The 15810-nt window shown below is 46.5% G+C and overlaps 1 protein-coding gene across 8 annotated transcripts in view; it reads right to left on the bottom strand.

The window, feature by feature from the left end:
• Positions 1-15810, bottom strand: part of ULK4 (unc-51 like kinase 4) — a 567621-nt gene that overhangs the window by 22135 nt on the left and 529676 nt on the right. The gene's annotated exons all lie outside the window — the stretch shown is intronic.

The following is a 15810-nucleotide window of genomic DNA, read 5'->3' as shown; positions in this document are numbered from 1 at the left end:
TCCACATATAACAACATGTCTTTTTTTTTTTTTTTTTGTCTTCAGTCTTGAAAGATACTTTTGCTGGATATAGAATTTGAAGCTGACAATGTCTCCATTCACTACTTCAAAGGTGTCGTTTCACTGTCTCCTCTCTTGCATCGTTTCTAAAGAGAAATGGGCTGTCATCTTCATTTTTGTTCCTCCGTATGTAATGTTTCTTTTTCCCCTGGCTACCTGAGGACTTTTCTCTTTATCACTGGTTTTGAGCAATTTGACTGTAATGTGCCTTTCGTTTTCACGTTTCTTGTGTTTGGGGTTCACGGAACATATTGGATCTGTGGGTTTATAACTTTCACCAAATTTAGAAAAATTCCAACTACTGTTTCTTCAAATATGTTTGCTGGCCTCCTCTCTTCCAGGATCTCTAATGACATATATGTTAAGCTACTTGAAGTTATCCAAAAGTTCCTTGATGCTCTTTATCTTTTTATTATTCTGTGTCCCATTTTGGATAGTGCCCATAATTATGTATTCAAGCTTCGTTTTTCTTCTGCAAGGTCTGAACCACTGTAGATTTCTTTCCATGTGTATTTCATCTCTAAGAGCTCTATTTAGGTCTTCTTAAAAGATATATATTCATGTCTCTGCTAAAGGTTTTAAGTGTATGGAATATGGTTATAATAACTTTTAACGTCCTTATCTGCTAATTCTAACATCTGTGTCAGTTCCGGATTTGTTTTGATGGATTGTGTTTTTCTGCTTCTTTGTATACCTTGTAATCTTTGATGCCAGATATGATGCAATTTGCCCTGATGCTTGATATTTTTGTATCCTCATAAACATTCTTGGTTTTTGTTTCAGGATGCAGTTGAATTACCAGAAACATTTTTATGATTTTGGGTCTTTCCTTTTTGATGTGTTAGGAGGGTCTGGAGCCCTGCTCAATTTGGGGCTAACTGTCCCCTGCTACTGAGGCAAGCAAGACCTTTCTGTGTATTCTACCCTATGCCTCGTGAATTATGAAATTTTCCAGTTAGGCTGGTGGGAACACTATTCCTGGCTCTTTATGAGCACCAGGCTCTGTTCCCTTTAATCCCTTTGGATAGATCTTTCCCTGGCCTCACAGGTATTGATCAGTACTCTGTGGAGTATTCAAGGGGAACCAGCTGTGGGTGTCTGAGGTTCCTCTGCATGCACACCTGACCTCTCCTCTCTGAGGCTGTGTCCTGAGAACTCCAGCTGCCTTGGTCTCTCTGGACTCAGCTCCATCTCAACTGGGGTGATCTTCTGGGCTCCACCTCACTGCCCCTTCCATAGGCCGTAGCCTGCAAACTCTCAAGCTGGGGCAACCATGAGATTCATCTCCCTGTGAACTATCTCTCAGGGACCACTATTTTTCACTACTTGATGGCCAGTGTCTTAAAAACCTTTGTTTTATAAGTAAATAATATATATTTATAAAATTATTTTAATATTTTCTTGTTTGGTTGTTATTTTTGTTTCAGGTTGGAGGGTAAATCTGTGCCCTCTTACTCCGTTTTGCCCTGAAGTGAAGTTCTCATGTATTAATTGTAATGCTTTCATGTTCAAAGTTTATCCAACCTTTTCTCTATTCTTGGGTCCCTGGGATGTTTCTAGCTTTTCCCTTTTTGTGCACACGCATGAGTCTGCAGTATACTTTAAGATTGTACAGCCACACAGATAGCCAACGATACACTGATATTTAGTCACAGTGGTGGTATTTTTCCTTAGAAAGCAGAGATTAATTGTATTAAGAAGAATAAAAGGCCTAGGTACTGACTCATGGATTTAAAGATGGGTGGCAACCACAGAATCTCAAGTTCTTATTTGTAAGAATATCTGGGCACCGATATAGCCCAATTCGTTATAGGCCTTGGCAAAGAAACATGCCTATAACTGTATTGAGCCAGAAGACAAATTCTGCCAGGCTTGATTCATGGTAGGTTCCCGAAACCTCAACAGGCAGGGCCATCCATTGCGTCCTAAGGCGCTGTGCTCCAGTCCGCTGGCGTTTCTCTGCATCGTGTATCTCACAGCCTCATGTGCCTAGGATTTCTATCTACGTGGTGGCAGGGAAGGCAAAGGGTGAGGGGAAACGATGCCACCATCATAGCTACCCAACTCTGGCAACCCGGATGTGGTGCCCGATGCACTGATAGGTGTATGAGAACACCAGAGATGCCTGTGCCCTGTACCACCCACAGGCTAAGCGGTCCACAGTCCAACGGGGCCAAAGCAGAGTGAGCCGGGTTGTCCCACAGCCCTCGTGAAAAAGACACAGACAATCAATCACCGTAAGGCCTGTGGTCTTAGTGAACGTCCCCAAAGATCCAACTCATCTATTACTTCCTATAAAGAATAGTAGGCCAGTGATGAGACAGAGCAGAGCTACTGATACGTATTTGCTATTTGGGCTTTGAAGATCATGAGGCTGGTGATTCCCTGTCACAGAGAAGACCTGGGAAGTTCTCCTCTTCACTCCCTGCCCAGTTAGAATCAACGTGCTGGTTGCAAAGGACAATTTAACAGCACTTTGTTAGGGGTTACAATAAAGCATCGGTATGGGTTTTGCTTTTGAAAGTATTTGTCTTATTTGACCTGATATTTAGGTGATTTTGAAGCAAACCATTAAGTGCACAGAAACAAAACATTAGATCAAAAGATCAAACTTAAAAAGAATGCCTTCAAGATCAAAGCCTCTTGTTCATCCCCTTGCTCCAGGAGTGTCTAGCAGAGGGAGAAAACATTTCTTTTGAGAAATATTCTTTTCAAAGAAAGATTAGAATCCAACTTCCAGAGAATGGCCAAAGGGTGGAGAGATGATAAAAGGTGGGGAAAAATCAGTAATGGCATTCAGAGCAAACCTCTCAGCTACCAGTCCAGACAAGCTGGTGCATCCACGGGATGTCTGAATACTCATGAGGGTATTCAGGTACATGAATCTGTGTACAGAGATCTAATTCAGGTACAGAGATCTAATCTGTGTCCTTAATTTGCCCCAAGACTCAACGTTTTGGACTGTCCCTTGCTTCTTTGGACCACCCCAGTCAAAGCCCCAGCCCTTGGACCCTCGGCTGAGATGGGAGGTCAGAGGATAACAACAGGTGACAGAAAAAGAATAAAGGCTCAAGACAGACTCACTGAGAGGCAGCCCTCAGAGCTGATCAGCCCTCCTGATCTTCATTCATTCTTTCCATGGTATATGACAGAAGTGTGACTGCAGAAGATCACAGTCTGCATGGAAACCAATTCAAGTGGAATCAAGAGGTAAACCATATGCTGGGAAAAGAGCTGTAACAAGGATCACAGAGGGCTCGCTTCCCTAGTAAAGAGCTACAAACCAGTAAGTATAAGATCAACTGAACAACAACAACAAAAAACCCTAAAGGGCAAAGCAGGAAAATCGAGCTCACAAGAAAAGAAACTCACGTGGTTTGTGGCCAGGAAATTGCACTTAATCCCACTTACAGTAAGTAAAACACAAATGACAGACACAGCAAAATATCATTTCCACCTCCTGATTGGCAAAGACGAAACCACCAAGGAGGGAGTGTGAAAGCTGCAGTCTGTAGTAGGGCGCCTGGGTGGCTCAGCGGGTTAAGCACCCGACTCTTCATTTCGGCTCAGGTCACAATCTCATGGTTTGTGAGTTCGAGCCCCACCTCGGGGTTGGCACCGACAGTGCTGAGCCTGCTTGGGATTCTCCCTCTTTCTCTGCCCTTCCCCTGCTTGTGCTCTCCCTCTCTCAAAAGAAATAAAACAGGAAGGAAGGAAGGAAGGAAGGAAGGAAGGAAGGAAGGAAGCTGCCATTTGTGTAAAGGGGGAGGGGGAGAGTGGCCGTCGAACCCTTTCTTGTATATGCACAAGGCACCCGTGGACGGATACACAGAAAATGATAGAGCTGGACGCCTCCTGAGAAGAGAATCTGGTGGCTAGAGAAAGGGGTTGGGGGAGCTTTTTCCCTCTATATTCCTTTATTGACTGAAATTTGAACCGGCCATTGCTTTAGAGCTGCACTCATTTTGTCAATATCGAGGGAAAGAAGGTCCTTTCTGGAACCTCGTTCTGGTGCGTGTGCTGCTGTGGCATGCTGAATAAGAGGCTCCGTATCTTCAGAGATTGATAATATACTAATTTCCATTAAAAAGACAATAGATTGGGGGCGCCTGCGTGGCTCTGTCGGTTAAGTGTCCGACTTCGGCTCAGGTCATGATCTCACGTTTCTTGAGTTGGGGACCCACATCGGGCTCTGTGCCGACAGCTCAGAGCCTGGAGTCTGCTTTGGTTTCTGTATCTCCCTTTCTCTCTGCCTCTCTCTCTCTCTCTCAAAAATGTATATACATTAAAAAAATTTTTTTAAAGACAAATAGATTGGTGAATGACGGTCTGTGAAGGTCTTTCATATATCATGCTCTTGAATCCTTGTAATAAGCCTCTGAGGTGGGCATTATTTTTATCTCTGTTTTTCCGGGGGTTGGTGGGGGTGGGGGGCATGGGGAGTGAGACTCAGGCTCCTTTCTTGAGCCACAGAGTCAAGTTCCAGAGCCTGGATTTGGCACATAGTTATTCTGGTGGTCACCCAAGGCTGCATTTTTGGATCTGCCCAACCCAAAGCTCAGAGGCTATGAAGCTGTCAGAAGCCGTGTGGGAAAGCAGACAAGGGAGTAAGGGCAGCTGGAAGGCTGAGGCTGTGACAAGTGTTAGAGGGTCCACCTGGGTGCAATCCCGAGGCCTGTCCAGACCTTCAGGAGGAGGAGGCAGGGCACATGGGAGAGGGAAGGAGAGAATCTTCTCCAGGGCCCAGGCAATACCTCAGGCTGTGGCCATAGCCCTGCCTAGGAGGGAAGGGAGCTAGGGCTGGGCAAAGAAAGACGGTCCCACGTGTATGCTCAGGAGTGGCACAGGAGTACAGATTTGGGCCAGGCTTCCCGCCAAAACTGTAGAACGCCTCCTTTCTCTTCCATGCTCGGGCCTTCTCACACCCAGGGCCTTCTCTCTCCGCTCCATGCCTCCCTGCCTCTTGCCTTCAGTCTCTGTACAAAACCTTCCCCCTGGGAGTGACAGTTATCCCGGAGGCAGAGACCTCCTTGCTCCCCAGGGACACCCATCATCTCCCCAGCTGGGCTTCTCCAGGGCCCCGAGGCCCAGTCTGTGTCTTTCTCCATGGTAGGACACTGCAGATCTGTCTTAGAACTGCTCTTTGTGCAAACCACTCACCGAAGACTGGAGAGAGTCCATGCAGGAGCCATGAGAGCTCCCTGCTGGCGCCCCGGGCACATCAGAGGGCCTGGTGCAATTCTAAGAGCTCAAGGCAGACCCGGTCAAAGTCTCCATGATCAATGGCAAGGTCAGGGTGGGGACTGAATCTTGGGGCCATGCAGAGGGTGCACAAGAGCCAAGGTGAGGCAGGCCGCCGAGCAAAGGAGGCTGGAGGTCGAGGAAGGCTGAGCAAAGGGCCAGGGACGGATGTGTTTCTTCTAACAAGCAGGAGGAGAGAAAGTTGCTCCCGTTTAACTCAGTGGAAGGAAGGACAAGAGGACCGAGCAGCAGAGAGTGGGATACGGTTTCCTGCTGGCTCAAGAACTGAAACGACGTGAGGAGAAAAACAAGGCAGCTTCCTCTTTCTGCCCTTGGGATAGGCGTTTCGGCTGTGAGTGGAATAGGATGCTTATCTTTAGATTGATTTTTCTTGGTCCAAATTTCAAAAGCAAAGTCAGATCAAACGGGGGCCCTGTGGGGTGAAATCTGGTTGTGTAATTTCGCTCTGCAGAGGACAGGACACAGAGCTGGGACGGACGGAGGGCACATTTTAGCTTCTCCTTTCACCCCTGAGACACGGAAACTCTCCGGGGGTTTGAGCACTCTTCAAATGTTGTCTAACTAGAGATTCGGGTCTGTGGAAGCATCACTCTTCTCTGGACAAAATTGAGGGAAGAGCCTCAAACCCGCCTAGGATGACAACATTTGCCAGAGTCCAAATACAGGAACTAGAGTCATTCTGGAAAGTACTGCACTGAGTCTGAAGTTACGTCTGTTCATAAGGTGTAGCCTGGTGAATCTTATTATTGGCCAGGGATGCACATTTGAAGACAGGGTCTAACATAGCTGGTTTTCTTAAACCAGAGTTGAAACTTCTTTTGGAACTGATCCCATGAGCCTGTGTGTAAATACAAGGTGACTGGGTTAAATGTGTTCACAGTTGCTTCCAGATCTCTTAAGTCTAAGGTGTGTGTGAGCAGACCCAAAGGGAAACGGTGATTTCTTTGATGAGGAGAATTATCCCAAGATTCAGTTTGCTTCTATCTATCGTTCGTATGTAAGTTTTGCGGGAAAACCAAACTTCAATAATTTCACAAACAGAACATGAAATCTCCGTGGCCATAAACCTTCCATCTCCCACTTTTTGCTTCTTAACTGAATCCCAGGTATGCACTTCTCCACATGGCTTGCCTAGGGAAGCTGGACCCACCCGAGCCCCAGAGGCTGTGTCCCACCAGCCTGAGCTCATCCCAGCCGAGGCACTGACCCTAAGCTGGTCAAGGAGACTTTAGAGAAAGTCTGTGGGGAGCTTCTTTGGAAGGTCCCTTCTCCAAGACCTCGGCAGAGCCCAGAGAAGCTCTGGAGGGCCTGTCTTGGTGTGATATCTCGAACTGCCACCAGTGGCCTGCTACAGTCCAACCAAGCAGCTCATGTGACAAGGAGGGCAATTCGAGAGTGAGGGGCAGGGAGAGCCTTGGGCCCTCCTGTATCTCTGACTCCCTTCTAGAAGGTGTAACATGCTTACTCTCTGCTTAAACCAGTCGGACTCAGAGTTTTTGTAATTTACTGGTGACATAAGAGAGTAACTACCCCATGATCCTACCAATGCTTCAAGGGACCTTATTATGCCCCCAAAGTATAAGCAGCCAAAGAGCTGCCAAACCCACTCATGGACATGCCCGCTGGCTATTTACTCAGACAAGAAACCCTCCTGGAAGTAATCTGAATGGCCAGTTTCCAGCCTAGTCTTGAAAGGTGATGGTCAAAGATGGCGAACCTTCGGGTCCCTCCGGTTTCCATTCACAGCAAGGCAGGCACTCCCATCTGACCGTCAGGGTCCATAGCACCAAGCACACTGGGTGTGGAGGGGGCTCCGTGTCTGAGAGTGCTGCTGGGGGAACATCTGAAGCAGGTGGGCAACTCCTGAGGCTTTCCAGCTTTTTCTATTATAGCTGTATCTCCCATACATTAATTTTTTTTTTAGTTAACCTTCTTAAGTTGTCTTAGTATTGCTGTTGTTGTGGCAATTATATACCACGGCCTTAAAATGTTTCTAATTCTGGAATATCGTGCCATCATCTGAGGGCAGCGACCATTTCAAAATCATGGCTATTACTTACTGAGTTTATAGTTTCAGGTATTAGAGGGAGAAGGCCCAGTGCGCGAAAATGACTGAAATAAATGCTGAAATATCCCCAAGGGTGACTCTAGCCTCTGAATTTTTGATTAGATTTTACAGTCACCTGGCCCCCAACGCCCACTAAAAACAATCATAAATACTCTCACAAAACTCCCTCAGAGATTCAGCGTTACTGAAAACACCCACAAAATACAAAGTGAGCTTAATATGATTTTGGTGCCTGAACCCACACATTTTATGTTGACAAAAGGCCAAGGCTGAGGGGAACTTTCACAGGATGAAATCTGAGCGGTACCCTCTGACATCCCGCAGAACCTCAGGCTGATGAAGGCTGCGGAGTCCAAGGTCATCAGAGCAGGAGGAATCCTGGGGCATATTCACCCCACCTCTCCTCGTTGTACAGAAGAAACAAGAGCGCAGGGCTAGAGAGAAGCCCCAGGAAGGGGAGAGTGAGTTGGTCTCACCAGAGCTGCCCCTCATCATCTCCATTAGAGCAACCTTATTTTGGTCTAAGATCTGGTAAGGTCCCCGCCCTATGACATCACAGAGATAGCGATGATGACGACAGCTAAGTTCACTGAAGATTTACTATGTGCCATCACTCTGCAGGGATTCGCTCATTTAATCATACAACGACTGGACGAGGAAGGTGCTGTTACTACCTCCATTTAACAGATGGGGAAACTGAGACAGAGGTTAAGTGCCTTTCACCAGCTGGAGAGCGGGAGAGCTAGGATCTAAACCCTCCCCGTCTGGCTTCGGAGGCTTTTCTCTTGCTCTTACTGCTTCCCTTCCGGGCTTCTGTCATCTTCAGCGGGCTTCCACTCCTCAGTGAGCCCTCTCTAGCTCTGCGGTGGTATTAGTGATCAGCGGGCTTGCATTGGGAAGGAGTGGAGGGAGACCCAAGTAACTGGACTGAGTTTTATTCCTGAGGTGCCAGATCCCTGGGGGCAGCATGACAAAGCATATTCCAGGTGCCTCCCGGAATTATTCGCACTCTCCAGGCCATGAGTCCCCCATGGACAAGGGCTGTGGCACACGTATGCTGAATATCGTCTCTCGATACTAAGGACCGTTGCTACCCTTCTAAGCTCCTGCCTGTAGGAAGGAACCCTGGAAACGACAATTCCCAGACTCCTTTGCCAGCGGGTGCCACCTGAGATTCTGCTGGTGAGATCAGTCACGTGAACTAGGGCAGGCAGGCAAAGAGAGGTCAATATTCACCGGAGGCCCTGACGACAGCAGCCTGGGGATTTGCACACGGCAGGTGTGAGGTAGGCTTCTCGGTGGAGGTGATATTCCACCCGTACCTCGAAGGATTAGATGCAGTTTACAAAGCGGACTGAAGGCAGGATGACTCCCTGTAGAGAGGGCTTGGTGGGAACCAAGGCATGAAGGACGCGGTGGGTCCAGGACCCAGGGATGGGAGCGGCGTCGGTGTCACTGGAGGGCGCGGAGATGCGGTGGGAGAGCGTATGGGGCCAGCCGTGATGGGCTTTGTGGGTCATGCTAAGGAGCTCGTACTTTATGCTGTCAGTAGAAAAAATCATGAGAGTTTTTATAGGAATGGAAGTGATCAGATTTGTTTTGTAATGATAATGTGACTTCAGGACAATATGAATAGTGACAGTGATGTGACAAGTCCCCCTCCCCCGCCCCTTCATCCAAACACATGGAAATGCTGGGCAGCACACAACCCAAATGACAAGGAAACACATAACTCAGTCTGAGAGAAAGGGAAGGGATCCCTAGAGAGCAGTGGGAAGCGGGGCAGGAAGCCAAAGCCTCTGGGGATCTTGACCAGGGTGGCCCTCAGGGGGACAGGCTGCGGCGCCAGCCCGGTGCATGCTGGAGGCCACAGGCCCCACACTTGCCACACCAGAGCCGAGCTTCCCGGCTGAGGCCGGGGGTCAGGCAGGCCCGTCCTGTCTGTGGTGCAGGCCTGGGAAACTGTCCACCAGCTGGGGACCGTGTCGGGAGGCTGCCATGTCTCAGAGCCGCTGACAGAGAAAGAATTATCACTGAGACGTCAGAGGTCTTTGGTGAGGGGCGACGTTTGTGCTGAGGCCTAAACTAGAAAGAGGAGCCTGAGGAAGAGCAGAGGACGGTGAGCAGAGGGAACCCCAAGCCCGAGGACCACACACCAAGGGGCCTGAGTGAGGGGCTCCGTCTCTGTGGCGGGAAGTTGGTGGGGGAGGAGGAGGGGCCAGGCCACCTAGGACATTTCAGACCTCTGCAAACAGAGCCCCAGGTGCTGTGATGGGCCACTCCTGGGCCAGGAATGTGCCCCCTCAGAGCCCATCCATCCTTTAAAAAAGTTTTTTAATGTTTATTTTGAGAGAGAGAGAGTGTGAGGGGGGGAGGGACAGAGAGAGAGGGCGTCACAGAACCCAAAGCAAGATCCGGGCCCTGAGCTGTCAGCACAGAGCCTGACATGGGACTCGAACCCATGAACTGGGAAATCATGACCTGAGCTGAAGTCGGACGCTTAACTGACTGAGCCACCCAGGCGTCCCCCCATCCATCCTTTAGGGACCAAAAGTCTCCTGAAATTTCTCTCCCTCCCATGGCCTCTATGAGTGCCTGCTGTGCTTACGGTCAGCACTTATTTGCTGTTTAATTTTCCTGCATAGAAGCTCTGTGATCCTGAATTCCTTCTGGAACCCTAACTCCTGCCTCTCTTCAATCACCGATGCCTGGCATCTGCCTGGTGTGAGGGGCGGGGGATGGGGGAGAGGGGGAGCCTTCCTGCTACAAACACTGAAAACAGAACAGAAGGAGAGCCTCAGCCTTTTGATTCCGAGACTGATGCCACACCGTACAAAGGGCCACAGGAAGGTTTTCAGCATACCGCAGTGGTGAAGTAGGAGCCACAAGGATGTGGACATTGAACGCCGTTTAAAGGACTGGCAGACCTTTCTTCTTCGGAACACAGACCCAATCCGAGGGGTGTCAGCCCCAGAGCTTTGGAACACAGAGATTTCCAGGCCCCTCTAGACCCAGTAAGTCAGAATCCCCGGGGGCGAGGGGTGAGCACTCTTCAAGTTCCACAGGCAGAGAGCCACTGAAATCAACTGAAGCCAAAGAAAAATTCACACTATTGACAGATTGATTTCTGTTCTCTCCAACGGGCCACAGTGACGCTTGCCAAAGCAAACTGCCTTGCTGAGCCCCAGCCTCTCTCGCCGTAAGAGGCTAAGGACGATGAGATCGTCAAGAGCCCTTGGATGGGCTAGTACAATATCACACTGCAGAAGCGCGTACCCGTCGGCTCAGTATCCCAGGTGACAGAGGAAATGAATGATGTCCTCCTGCCTGGCGACGTTACGCCCACACTTTTCGCCCCTATAGGTCACAGGCCTAACACAAATCGACACGTTCGCAGTCGACAACTGACTAGGCAGCACTTGGCCTTATGAGTTGACAGTAGGTGAAAAATTGTGTACCTCCTGGCGATGCTACATCTATCATTTGATTCTGCTAATGAATGGGAGACTCAGGCACCCAAATAATACCATAGACCACGTTTAGCAACTGACATTCAGTTTAAGATGCAAGGGAGGGAAAATAATATTTGGCTTACAAGGCTAAGGCATAAACTCAAGCCAGAAAGCTACCAGAAAACTTTGAAAAATTGGCTTTTGGGGTTCCTGATGGATACATTATTGCAAGTTTTCTGTCGGTAAGGAGAGATAATATTGAGACCCTATGGACAAAAGTATGGGCCTTTTCTAAGAGTTTATGGCTCACTATTCAATCCCACACTGGCCAGTCCCCAAAGTGAGTTGTCATTTCCACACTATGCCATTAAACATCCCTGTGCACTCATGTTTTTTTCTGTTTTTAAAAGAAACAAATTAACCAGAATTGGTACTGTTTAAAGATATTTAGACCTTCCTGTTCTCAGGTTTTTTCCTTTAAATCAAAAAACAAGATTCTGATCTAAAAATAAGTAAGGGTCCCAACTACCATAATTACGTCTTCTGTTTTTGAAGATTAAATCCTTTAAGAGTTAAGTTCACCTCCTCTAAACTGTGTATCAGAAGGGTGATAACCCTGAAAAGGTGGTAAACATTTGTGCATGTTGGGGGGCCTCCAATCAGGGAAGGTCAAACAGAAGAGACCGTCAAAATACTTAAGAATCAGCATGGTGTGGGACCGAGCAGCCAGAATGGGCACCTGACCAATCCCAGGTGGTACCCACTGGGGCATTCGGGATGGATCTCAGCCTGGGGTAAAATAGCAGGTCTAGGTATTCAGGAATACCTGAACTCTTTAGAACATTGCTAAGGAACCTCAACGATTCGGTGAGAACAATTCAGTGAGTTGGGAGGGTAGAACGTTTGCAAAAATGGCTGCAGTTATTCTCTGCTTAGTATTCGCACCTTTGACCATGTGACCTTGCAGCTCCTCCTATCAGGAAGTGGACTCTTTTCCCACTTTTAAATCTGGGCTGGTCTTGGGACTTGGGGTGGCCAACAGGATGCGATGAAAGTGATGTACCAGTCCTAAGCCTAGGATTCACGGGGCTCTGCACACTTCCATTCTCCCTCTTGGACCCAGCCTGGGCTAGCTGGGTTCTCCCTTGAGAACCAGCCTGGGCTAGCCTGCTGGAGAACGAGAGGCCACATGGGGCAGAAATGGCCCAGCCACGATCCCAGGTACGTGAGACAGCCCAGCAGACTTGCATAGCCTCCTACCTGACCTGCAGCTGACCAAGGATGCATGAGATAGCCCAGTCAAGACCAGTAAAAGAATGGCCAGAAACTCCCAGCTTCAGTGGCTGAACAGAATCATGAGCCATTAAAGTGGCTCTTGTCTTAAGTCAGTAAATTTCAGAGTGGTCAGTGTAGCAATATTTAATTGATATAAATAGAGGTCTTTGAGACATTTGGATGGGGAGATTATGTTCTGTGGTCCTTTGCTCAAGAGGAGTAATTTAGAAACCTAGTGAACATACTATTTTTGTGTTGCTTTACTTCCAATCATAATAGCCCATATATTTTTCCACATTGCTAATTTGTATTACAATAATTTCTAATGACCACAAAATATTCCACCGAAGGAGTAAAGTATAATTTACCTGATCGTGCCCATGTTGGTGGATTTTTAGATTGACTACAATTTCTGAACTATAAATAATTTGGTACATACAACATATCCCATATTTCTGATGATTTCTTTACGATAAACTTAGGCACAAAATTACTGAGTCAAGGTTATTTGTAATACTATGGTTCTTGAAACACGACAGCAGATACTTTCGATAGGGGCTAAATGTTCACTGACACCAGAGGGGATGGACACGGGTTTCATCACACACTTGCCAGCACTGGATTTATTTTGGGGAGGTACAAATTTAGTGGATGAAAAATTGAAAAATGAGAGCTGTGCTCACATTTCTTTGGATGAAAGCCTGGGGCAATCATGGAGCCATCTAATGGATATACCACCAGATGAATGAGGCTGGCATAAAATTTTGAAAATGTAGAGAATGAAGGAAGAGGTAAATGTTGCTCAGATATTTATTTCTGGAACATTTACAGCAGCTCTAAATTGTGAAAACTGGTAGGTATTTATCTGCTTTTCTAAATAAAACGAGCTTTCAGAGGAGGAAACTTGATTACTACAGATAACCGCATTTGACTATGTGTCACTTACCTCTAAATGTGTGTCTATAACGGGCATTATTTAACACAATCATATCGAGGGATTAATACTAAATTGACAACAAATAAACTCTACAGGATTTCACAGTAAGTTTTCACTGATTTCTGGATTATTCTCTGGTTGCAGAAGACTTCCCAGATAATACGTGCATGCCTGGGACAAGCTTTATCTTAATCAAGGCCTAACGATGCACGCACACAGCCCCACGTCGGCCTGGAGAGGTCCTGTACCCCTCCATAAACCACTCAGGTGTAGTGAGAAGTACCACGTAGGTTCAGCCAGGAGAACCCACAGTGACACCCTCCCGGTAATGATACAAGTGATGTGTAGCTAACAGCAGTTAAAGCATTAAAGTTTATAAAACAGAGTTAATTTTCTCTCCTTAGGAAACAAGTTCGAGACTGACTCAAGGTTACCATCTAGAAACATTATGCTCACTTTCTTGCATTCTGGTAGGCTTTGCATAGCAAATGAAAGTGTGGAGTTATATAGCTAACGCCAGCAACTGGGCCTAATGTTCAGCATATCACATCCATGCAATAGCAAGGAAATTCCAGAAGCTTCTGAGCCCTTGTGCAAGCCTAGCCAAGACTAGGTCAATCCCAAGACTTGAAGGAAAAGTCAGATCATGCCTGTGGGACATCTACTTGTATATCTAGTAAGCATCTCAAATCAACATACCCTAAATTGAACAGAACAATTCAACACCAATCTTGTCCTCAAAATCGACTTTTCCTAGTTATTCTTGGTTCCCTTATCTCTCTCATGTCCCATATCCAATATGTCAGGAATATCTGTTAGGTCTGTCTCCACAGTGATCTAAAATGTGACCTCTTCTCACCACCTACACTGTGACCACCCTGGGCCAAGTCACAGTTATCTTTGTCCCTGGTATTGCAGTAAGGGACCTGACTTCACCTTCCACTGTTTCCACCCTCCCTCCAGTCTCTCCATACTGGTCCTGTCACTATTCCTTGAATCTGCTACACCTGGCTGTTCTTAAAGTAAGTTAGGAACATTCCTACCACAGGGCCTTTGCACCTGCTCTTTCCTCTGCCTGGAACGTTCTTGTCCTAAACACTTACAGGGATCATTCCCCACCTCCTTCAAGTCTTTACACAAATGTCACCTCTCAACTGCAGCCAGAATCCTTCATACCTTGTCTGCCTATTCCTTTGTTAATTTACCCCAGGCACTTATTACTTTCTGACATACTAGATCATTCCCTTATTAACTGTCTATGCCCTCCACCCAAGAATGAAAAGTCCATGAGGACAGAGATTTATGTCTGTTTCGCTTCACTGACGTATCCCCAGATCTAGGGACAAAGTCTGATACACAGTAGGTAAGTGTTTGTTGATTTTTTTTTCTCCTCTTCATTGTAGAATTTGAGATCAGAGATAAGAAAGAGCACAATTATGAAATCCGAAACTCCAGAAAAGGTCATAAAAAATAAGACAAAATGTTATTAATATTGCTGCAACCCAGTGCTTTGCACAGGCTGGCGTTCCTGCCTCAGTTAGACCATAGGTAAGCTTCGAAGCACCAGGATACTTTAAACAAACATCAGTCCCCAGGAAGGTTCATGAGCTCAGATCCCACAATACACACTGAACACTTTCTGAACCTAATATACTTAAACCTTGATTTTATATATATATATAAATATATATATATATATATATATATATATATATATAAATTTGCTCCTGTCTGATCTAGAATAATCAGGACCCGAAGTCCTGAATCCAGATTGAGAAGGAGGGTCACGAAAGGGTGGCTGGTGTGACAGAATTCCTCAAGCTCAGGGACTTAACCAAGACTGTGCAGCCGCATGGATGGAATAGACCCAGAAAGGGTCAGAGAAGGCTACTGTATTTCACTCCAAAATGAAAAGGTATGATTTCTGAATCATTTATTGCCTGGGGATCATCCACACTGCCTGCCGCCTTCATTAGTCAAGACTGAGGGCTGAGTAAGATGGGAAGAAATCAATACCCTGTAGAGGTGGTGCCACTGAGGCAAAGAATATTATATTAACCACTTTTTTTCTCTTTTAACCAGCTGGCATTTTATTTCATGTTTAAATGAAATGCTATTCAATCTTTTAAGATGAGCGGAAATGTTCATTTCAACGTAACAATGTTGAATACAATGGACTGAGTCTTCCCAGGACTCAAGATAACTTCTAATTAGCTCTAAGTTATACACCAGGAATGGATGTAACGAGTGAGCGAGCGCTAACTTATTTAATGGTATACAGCCAGCTGAAAAGATTTCAACCAATCTTGATTTACTTAACTTTCCATTAGTTAACAGCTTAAGCACTGGGTGGGAACGGTTGGTCGGTCGTCACTGTTTTCTACAGAAACAGTCTATGTTTACAGTGTTGCAACAGAATACATTTGAGTAAATGCATCTTTATTTTAAGTATCTATTAATACAAATGAAGAAACACGAGAAAACACACACACACACAAAGTAAGAATTTGGCTGGCATTGAATGCATATTGTCACAGATGTCATTGTTAAAAGATTTCACAGCCTGGGTGGCTCAGTCAGTTAAGCATCTGACTTCAGCTCAGGTCATGATCTCACGGGTTCGTGACTTCGAGCCCCTGAGTCGGGCTCTGTGCTGACAGCTCAGAGCCTGGAGCCTGCTTCGGATTCTGTGTCTTGCTCTCTCTCTCTCTGCCTCTACCTGGTCACCTCTACTTGGGTGACGAAAGTGGGCATTT

This window comes from Panthera uncia, chromosome C2, assembly GCF_023721935.1.
Source record: "Panthera uncia isolate 11264 chromosome C2, Puncia_PCG_1.0, whole genome shotgun sequence".
NCBI classification, from domain to species: Eukaryota; Metazoa; Chordata; class Mammalia; order Carnivora; family Felidae; genus Panthera; species Panthera uncia.
Note: the sequence above shows the minus strand (reverse complement) of the source record. Positions and strands in the feature narration are given on the sequence as shown.